We start from the raw sequence: 9,801 nt of genomic DNA, 5'->3' as shown, positions 1-9,801 counted from the left end.
AGCTAGAGTAATAGCAAAGTCTTTAGTGGAAATTATGGAGTCTCTGGAACTTCTCATTTTTAGGGAACAAAATTCTGATTGGGGCAGGTTTTTGGTTTTGGGGAGGGTTTGTGGGAGGAGGGGAGCTGGTAGGGATTTGAGAATAAAAGGAGTGTTTGAACTGTGAGCACCAATTATGGTGAAAAGGCTTTCTCAGAAAGGAAGGCCTTGCAATCTTTCCTAAAGATGGTCAGGCTCTGGATTTGCTTGATCTCTTCTGGAGGATTGTTCCACAGACAGTTCCCTTCTACTGTCAATGCCTTGTCCCCAGCTCTCATGAGTTTCATCCTGAGCTTTGTGATCTGCATCATCCCAGGGGAATGCAGCCATCAGAAGGATTCACAGAATGAAATGTGGCCTTTCCTGTAGCTGGGGCTTGTTTCATTAATTGCTTTGAAATTAGGATCAAGGCCTTAAACTAGCACTGGAAGCTGACTGAAGGGACTAATGTGGGCCTAAGCCATGAATAAGGCCGTCATCTGCATTCTGTACCAGACCTTAAGTTACAATAAGTTACAGTAATCCATCCTGGAGGTGTCACATGCATGGATCACTGCAGTCAGGTCCTCGTCCAAGAAAAAGGGACCGGGTTTCCTAGTAAGCTTGAGATAAAAGAAGGAATTTTTGGAAATTGAGGCTTCCAGGTTTTCCAGCTTAGTGAGGAGTTAAGCAGGACTCTAAGGCCTCACAAAATTCTGGTAAACGGGGGCTGTATGTCTTCGATGGAACATGGAGATAACATCTTGGCCAGTGTTTCAAAGTATTTCTCCTTTGCAACAAGCATCACTTTGGTCTTGTCTAGGCTGAGCTGGAGCCAGCTGTTCTTCATTCATGAGCTAATTTCCTGCTGGCATTCTGACAGTTTAGTACTGGTGGTGGTTGCATCTGTTGAGAATGAGATATAGAGTTGAGCGTCATTGAGATACTGTTGGAAGCTGAGTCCATGGTGTCTCACTATCTCTCCCAGTAGCCTCTTATTGAAGAGAAGCAGATGTAATATGCATCCCTGCAGCACCCCACAGGTAAGAGACTTCAGACAGGAGACCTTCCTGATCCTGACATATCTCATCAAAGGATATGATGTAACCATGCTATGATGTGAGCAGTACCAACCACCTGCTACCAAGCAGATCCATGACAGGTTGGTGTTAAAAAGCAGAGCAGCCACGTTAGCCTGGAGATGCTGGTATAAATTCATTCAAGCACTGGAAAGAGGTCTACCTGGAAAGGGTGGAGAAAAAGAGCACATGGACATTGGGGAGATAGAATGGAGCAAGAAAGTCAATGAAGAATAAAGCTGGAGGGACAGAGAACACTGAGGGATGATGCTTGGGGACAATGGACACCAAGGGAATTATGCCAGAGGTTGGCAGATGCCAAATGATTGCATTCAGAAATGAAAAACAAGTGTGATGGAATACAACCCATATTCACTCCCTACACACTATTGTAAAAATCTTTGTACAAAGTATGCCTTGTAAGGTATCATTTGAAAACTGATAATTTGCTGGTCAGTATTGTCCTGGTAAAATATGTGTGGCATGAAGTTGTAAGATTCCCCTGTCAGTTTTTAAAAATGTAATTTTTTTAATAAAAAAAAAAAAAGTTCTATTACATATAATTACCACATCATGAGCAACACCTCAATCCTGAACTTTCAGCACGGCAATACAAGTTGCTATCACGTGAACTACAGGACTGACTACATTAGTTCGTAGCAGGACAAGGCTGTTACTCCAGAGGTGGGGGTGGTAGACTGCTGGGTCTGTAGGAAGAGTCTGCAAAGGTAAGCACTCAAGGTAATGCCAGAATTAAGGTTGCTCGTACAATGAATGGACCTGTGTTTTTCCCTGTAGAAGGACTGACTTGTAGTACCTCATCATAAAGCAACTTTTTAATGGAAAATCACCTGAGATAGCACAAAGGGTTAATCCATGAATACATTATGTTCCCATTTTTTATTCCTATAAATTACTATAAATATATTTTTGATTCCTATAAATATATTTATTTCATGGATATATTGCTACATTTATAAAATCATAGAAATGTAGCTTTGGAAGAGACCTCTAGAGGTAATCAAGTCCAGGCCCCTGCATGGAGGCAGGACTAAGTAAACCTAGATCATCCATGAGAGGTGTTTGTCCAACCTGTTCTTAAAAACTTCCAATGATGGGGATTCCACAACCTCCCTTGGCAGCCTATTCCAGAATTTAACTACTCTTATAGTTAGAAAGTTTTTCCTAATATGTAACCTAAATCTCCCTTGCTGCAGATTAAGTCCATTAGTTCTTGTCCTACCTTTAGAGGACATGGAGAACAATTGATCACCATTCTCTTTGTAACAGCCCTTAACATATTTGAAGACTGTGATCAGTCCCTTTCTCAGTCTTCTTTTCTCATGACTAAACATGGCCAGTTTTTTAAAACTTTTCTTCATAGGTAAGTTTATCTAAACCTCTTAGAATTTTTGTTGCTTTTGTCTGAATTCTCACCAATTTGTGCACATCTTTCCTAAAGTGTGGTACCCAGAACAGGACTCTGCACTCCAGCTGAGGCTTCAACGGTGCTAAGTGGAGAAGAACAATTATCTCTTGTATCTTACAAATGATTCTCCTGTTAATAAACCCCACACTGATATTAGCCTTTTTTGAAACTGTATCACATTGTTGACTCAGATTCAATTTGTGATCCACTATAAGCCCCAGGTCCTTTTTAGCAGTATTATCACCTAGCCAGTTACTCCTCATTTTGTAGTTGTGCATTTGATTTTTCCTTCATAAGTGTATTACTTTGCATTTGTCTTTATCAAACCTCATCTTCTTTATTTCAAACCAATTCTTCAATTTGTCAAGGTCATTTTGAATTCTAATCCTGTCCTTCAAAGTGCTTGCAACCCCTCCCAGGATGGTGTTATCCACAAATTTTATAAGCATACTCTTCACTCCATGATCCAAGTAATTAGTGAAAATATTGAACAGTAACAGACACAGGAATGACCCCTGTGAGACCTCCACTAAGTAGGTCTTCCCAATTTAACAGCAAACCATTGATAACTACTTTTTGAGTACAGTCTCAATCAGCTGTGGACCCATTATGACAGACTACGCCCCTGTATTCACATCCTGCACACAATTGTAATAATTTTTGTACAAGGTATACCTTGTGAGATATCATTTGAAAACTCATAACTTGGTCAGTGTTGTCATGGTGAAATATATGTAGTAACACTGTACATGAAGTTATAAGATTTCCCTGTATGTTGTTATTAGCACATGTTCCAAACCCCACATCCTTGCCAGACAGAATCTGGCAAACAGGTCTGTCCTAAACAAAGGGATGTATACTTCTCGTACTTTGCAGTTAAACAGTAAACAGCATCATAAAGCAGAAAAGAGGAAGGTGGGGGGGACAAAAGAAAGCTCTCACAGGTGAAAAAACTGCAGGGAACATCCTTCCACACAGACTGTTTGTATCCTGGTTCTCAGGTGGAAATGTTTTTCAAGAGCACGACTGAAACTATAAAAAGGAGGGGAAAAAGAAGACACCCTCCCCTCTCTGCCCATCTCATTCTCTGCACCTGAGAAGAGAAAGAAAACAGCTGCTGGACTCTGGGGGAGGGATCCTGACTTGAAAGTTTGGTCACTAATACTGTTGGAAGCATGTGGTAAGAAACTTTGCTTTAAATCCAATATAGTTTGTTAAACTAGGCACTGGTAAGCATTTTATCTTTATTTTTCTTGTAACCATTTCTGAATTTTATGTACTCATTGCTTAAAACTCACTCTTTGTAGTTAATAAATTGTTTTATTGTTTTATCTAATTCAATGTGTTTAAGGTGTCCGAGTACCTCTATTTGAGGTAATAAACTGGCATATTATTCCCTGAAAGGAATAATGGATTTAATATATTTGGACTGTCCAGGAGAGGGCTGGGCAGTACAAGACATACAATTCTGAGGGGAAATCCAGGACTTGGAGTGTGTTAGGGTCACCCTGCAGTATAACCCAGGCTGGTGAGAGCCAGAATGTAATCAAAATGTATCTGGCAGGCTGCAGCTACACACAGACATTCAGGATATGACTTGTATGCTGGACAGCTGTTTGTGACTGGCCCAGCTGTGAGCTACTGCAGCAAAGTATTGTAGGGCACCAAAGATTGCAGGAGAAGGGTGACACAGCCCCGCACTAGTCTGAATTGTACCCCAGTATGTCACACCCATTTTCTAGTAATTTTATCTAGATCACATTTTCCTAGTTTGCTTATGAGAATGTTATGTGGGACTATATCAACAGACTTACTAATATCAAGATATATCATGCCTACTGCTTCCCCTCTGGACCAGTAACTCTGTCAAATAAGGAAATTAGGTTAGTTTGGCAGGATCTGTACTAGACAAATCCATGCTGACTATTCCTTATAAAACTAAAACCCTTCAGGTGTTTACAAACTGATTATTTAATAATTTGTTCCAGTATCTTTGCAGATATCACAGTTAAGCTTACTGTTCTGTATTTCCCTGGGTTCTCTTTGTTTCCCTTTTAAAGATAGGTTTGCCCTTCTCTATTCTTCTGGGAACTCGTCCATCCTCCATGAGGTCTTGAAGATAATTGCTAACAATTATGAGATTGCTTTAAGTACTCTAGGATGAATTTCATCAGGCCCTGCTGACTTGAAAACATCTAACTAAATCCTCTTTAACCTGTTCTTTCCTTGATTTGGCTTGCATTCCTTCACCCTTGTTGTTAATATTAATTGCATTGAGTGTCTGGTCACCATTAGCCTTTTTAGTGAAGACTGAAGCAAAATAGGCATTAAACACCTGACCCTTCTCGAGATCTTTAGTTATTAGATCTCCTTCCCTGCTACGTAGAGAATCAACATTTTCCTTCAACTTTCTCTTGCCCCTAATGTATTTAAAGAACCTCTTCTTATTGCCTTTTATATCCCTTGGTAGGTGTAACTCATTTTGTGCCCTAGTCTTTCTGGTTTTGTCCCTACATTCTTGCACTATTCTTTTGTACTCCTCCTTAGCAATTTTTCCATGTTTCCACTTTTACTTCATTTCTGTAGTTTCCAGGGTACAAATTCAGTTTAATTAATTTTCTCACTTCACATTTATATGTTTAATGATCATGTTCAAGTAGGGCAAAGAACAACAGCTAGGATCCCAATGGTCAGCTGCACCAGTGATGATTTCCCCCCTCATAATAATGTGTTGGGAGTCGGTCTGCTCCCATTCACTTAGCCATGCTATCACACTGTCAGAGATGCTTCTAAGGGACACCAGACTAAGATTGACCAAACTGGGAAAGACATGAAATGGGGAAGTTGGTACTTATATTAAGTATGATAGGGGGCAGGGTACCTTCATTTCCCATGTGGGAACTAAGTATGCTGTTCCAGAAATGTTTCAAAGGATGGCGTGCACTTCTCCGATGTGGGAGCAGATGTTTTCTTGGAGGACCTCAAATGGTGGGTGGAGTTCCTTTCTAGTTATCCAGCAGGCTGAGGGTGGATGTCAAGCTGATGGCTGTTGTCCCCTGTGCAGATTCCTGTACGGTTGATGGGTTAGAGGGGGTCCAGCGAAGGGTCCTATAACCTAACAGGCTCTATGGGCATTGGCCCTGAGCACTGCACTGCATGGTGAGGAGGTGTGCCTCTCTGTCTCATGCAGCTTGTGTCTCCCCTTATCTGCTCTCTCCTACCTCTGGTGTGGAAGAGGGGAGTAGATTGGGATGGTGGCTTCTAGTCACAGTCCACTGGCAAGTATGAGGGTACAGAGTTAGAGTACATTGGGTCCACTGGGGTCAGTTGAGAGCCACACTGGAACAGCCCCTCTGGGTAGTGCGGGGTAGTTAGCCCAGCTACACAATACTTGTATATAAAATGGCAGGCTCCATATTTAACAATATTGTGGTGTCTGCATCTCATTGTTTCTGTATGACATACCATAGAGGGAGGTGGAAGCTCCTGCACTGTTTTAGCAAAAAAGCATAATGAGCAAGGCCTTGTCTTTACTGGGGAAATAAAAAGGTGTGTCCTTAACTTGAGTTAGCTAACATGAGGTAAAATCTTAATGAAGGCAAGGCAGTTTGCAGTTTACACATGAGTTAGCAGGTTGAGTTAAAACTTAGCTCCCCCATAGGCTTTAAAATGTAAATCTGCAGGATGTGTAAAACAGCATAAAAGTAGGGCTGGCTGAGAAACAGAGTTTCTGTCCTATGAAAAATTTCATTTAAAAAAAATAAATCATCCTGAATCATGAGCCAGCTGCCTGAGCAGACAGGCGGTGTGAGAAGGCAGCCAGCAGCCCAAGGAGTTTGAGAGCTAACTTCCTGGGCAGTTGGACAGCCTGGGAATCCAGCCAGTCTGGGGAGCTGACTACCAAACTCCCCAGGTGGGTTGCCAGGGAGCCTGGCAGCCAAGGGAACCCCGGCTCCCAATCTCCCTTCCAGGTAGCTCAGAAAGCCCAAGGAGCCTGTTTCCCAAGCTTCCTACTAAGTAGGTTGACAAGGAGGTATAGAATTTGGGGAGGGAGATGGGTGGGGAAACTGGAGGAAATGAGTCAGGCAGGCTGGCCAGCTTCCTACCTGCTCGGTTTCTGTCAAAAGTATTGATGGAATCAACAGGTTCTCACTGAATGTTTTGAGTCTGTTGAATCCTCATTTTCTGAGAGAAATGTGTTCTGCTGGAAAATTTTTGACCAGCTCTGTGTAAAAGTGCTTCCCTACCTCACTGGGGTGTTGTAAGGCTAAATACATTTAATGTTATGAGGAGCTCAGATACTATAGTAATGGGGATCATATAGGTACCTCATATAGATGAGTAGGGTTGGCAAGAGGGTGCATGTAGTGTAGTCAGCAAGCAGTTCCATTCCATGACTGCTTAGGCCAGGCTAAACCTTAGGTGTTAAATGCTGCACAAAGGAAGCCATTTTCAGTGTACAAAAACAAATGGTTATTGCTAATACATAGAGCCTAGGAACTCTGAAACAGATGCTGGAGTGCCATATACTGGCATATTACCTCTTAACTATTTACATATGTATAGATATAGATCACTCCTGTAACAGTTCAGTCCCTGTGTGGAGCAGGGACTTCTTGTCTGTGTTGCAAGAGGACACAGAGTGGGTGACAAGCAGCCCAAATAGCATTTCCCCCAGAGTGGAGTGTCTCTGTCCCTTCCTCCCGCATAGGCCCTGGGCATGTAGGAGGGAGATATAGGCAGCTCTAGTAGCAGCATCTCATTGTCCACAATAAGGGTGTGAAGGAATTAATATCTGCAATGAGAGGGCAGCCATGAGAACAAATCAGTAGCTATAGTACAGAGTGTGTCTCCTTTCAGGGCTGCAGAGCAGGATGACTAGGATGCCAGGTCTAGGGTATTAAGGTAGGCCTCCCGGTTCCTCAGGAGCAGCATCAGCACAGCAGCAGCAGCCATTTATGTCTCCCTTCCTGCTGCGCTATTTACCAGCCCAACAGTGAGATTAATGCTGAGTTTGGAGGTAGGCCTCATGGTCACTCTGCAGCAGCAGGAGGCACCCAGAGCTGTGTTTTGGGTCAGCAGTGATGTCAGTAGAGGGTGGAAGCAGGTCTTGGTGTTTCCCCGACAGAGCTAGCAGGCTCCCGACAGAGCTAGCAGGCTCCTCTCCCTGCAGGGCTATAGAGCAACTCAGAAAGAGCGTCAGTTGGGGGTGCAACCAGGACTCACGTGTCCCCAGCAGCAGCTGATTGTCCCTCCCTGCAGGCGATAGAACAGCCTGGCCAGGTACGAATTCTGGGATGGAGCAGGTCCCCAGGAACTGATGAAGCAGCACCAGCAGCAGCAGCAGAGTGTCCCTCTTGCAAGGCTACAGAACAGCCTGGCAAAGGCAATGATGTTAAATTGGGGGCTGGAGCCAGGCCTCAGGTGTCCTCAGCTTCAGCGTGTGTCCCCATGCAGAGCTCTACAGCAGACTGATGTTCGTGCTGGGCCTGAGGCTGCAGGCAGGGTCCCTGATGTGCACTGTCATCTAGTCCGTCCCCTTTAAATACACTGGCACAAGTCTGTGTGCAGAGAAGGCCTTAGATTCACTTATGAACTTGAACAATTGCACATTATGTAGTAAAAGTGCCCAACCAGTTTGATTTGCAAATTCTGTTGCTTGATATCTGTAACATTTAAACTGATCTAGTTAAGCTTTTCGGTGAACACCTTGAGGCTGTGTATGAGTGTCTGTGAGAAACTGAGCTGCTGCTGTTTCACTGCAGCTATTTTTTTTGCAGGGCGGGTCAAGCAAGATAACACATTTATTAAGTTGTGACACCTCTTGCAACGGAAGTCTCTATTGTCAAACCCACTCGGTAGCCACTATCTTAATGGAAAATCTCACTTCAATGGGGGGCTGGGAAACCTCTGCACCCATTTTGTACAAACTCTGTACAGTTACGCCAATTTTAGATTACCACTAAACATTTTCCTGTTGACTGTCAATTGAATTGCCTTTATTGCCTGCTACAAATAGTGATATTAATATTGATTACCCAGTAGAGTGGAAACTGAAAAAAAATTCTGTTTCTTTTCTTTCAGATAGATACACTATGTGATTCTATGTTCTCAGACTAGTTTCATGGTTTATTTCAGTTTTATATAGTTACTGTATATATTATGTCATGGGGAGATGGGAACAAAAACTTGATCTTCTTTTGTAGAATTGAATAAAAACTACATCCACTTTGCTTATTATGTTTTCACCAAGAGGAAAGTCAAATCACTTTAGAAAACAATGGGTAATGTTAATTCTAAGTCAAATAATCTAAAATAGAAGTAATTCTCTCCCTCTCTCTCTCTCATTTGTTAATTAGATCTGGTCAAAATAACAATTATCTTCTGCAAAACAATTTGAAGGAAATGAAATAATGTTCCCATTTTTTTTTTTTTTTTGGTATCTGGTATCATGGATTTTTTTTGTTTTTGTTTATTTAAACAAAATTCAGTTTCCTTTTGAAATGAAAAAATGATTCCCCCCCCCCCCCCCCAGGTTTTCATTCTCCCCTTGTCCAGCACTTCCAGTGAATAAAAGAGGGACAAGGAAGAGGGAAGGAAATTAAGAATGAAAATCAAAAGTTTTCAATTCACTTTAAAATGACACATTTCATTTTTAAATGAGAAATTTTGAATGATATTAAATTTTCATGAAAAATGTTTGTTCTGTTTGAAATGGGTTTTGTAATTTAAAACCTTTTCAAAGAACAAACTTTGATCACTTCTACTTTTAGTCTTTAAAATGCTCTGCAAAAATTGGATCCAAATCTTAAAGACAAGAAGAGCTCTGAGTGCACTACTGAAAGTCAGACCACTTGGTTAGGTGCCCAACTTTAAGAAACCAAATTTGAAAATACTGACCTTAAAATCTTCATAGAACAGAAATAATTGGGAAAAGACCCGGGAGTAGATCTATTAAAGAATCTAAGCTTTGTCTACACTTAAAATGTAGGTAAACGTCACTACTTTGGTCAGGAGTGTGAAAAACCATGCCCCTGACCAACATAGCTATGTTGACATAATCACCAGTGTAGATGTAGCTATATCAATGAAAGAATGGTTCTGTCAACGTAGCCAACTTCGTTCAGGGAGAGATGTTCCCATACTGACCGAAAAACTCTTTCTGTCAATGTAGGCTGTCTCCATAGTGTAGACACAGCCTAAGACACCACAATTCTCAGTGTTGCAGCACTAAACTTTTAAGGTTCCTTGCCAACTAGTGGAATCCACATTGTC

This window comes from Chelonia mydas, chromosome 1 (genome assembly GCF_015237465.2).
Source record: "Chelonia mydas isolate rCheMyd1 chromosome 1, rCheMyd1.pri.v2, whole genome shotgun sequence".
Lineage (NCBI taxonomy): Eukaryota > Metazoa > Chordata > Testudines > Cheloniidae > Chelonia > Chelonia mydas.
The sequence above is the reverse complement of the archived record's forward strand: the minus strand, read 5'-3'. Positions refer to the sequence as shown.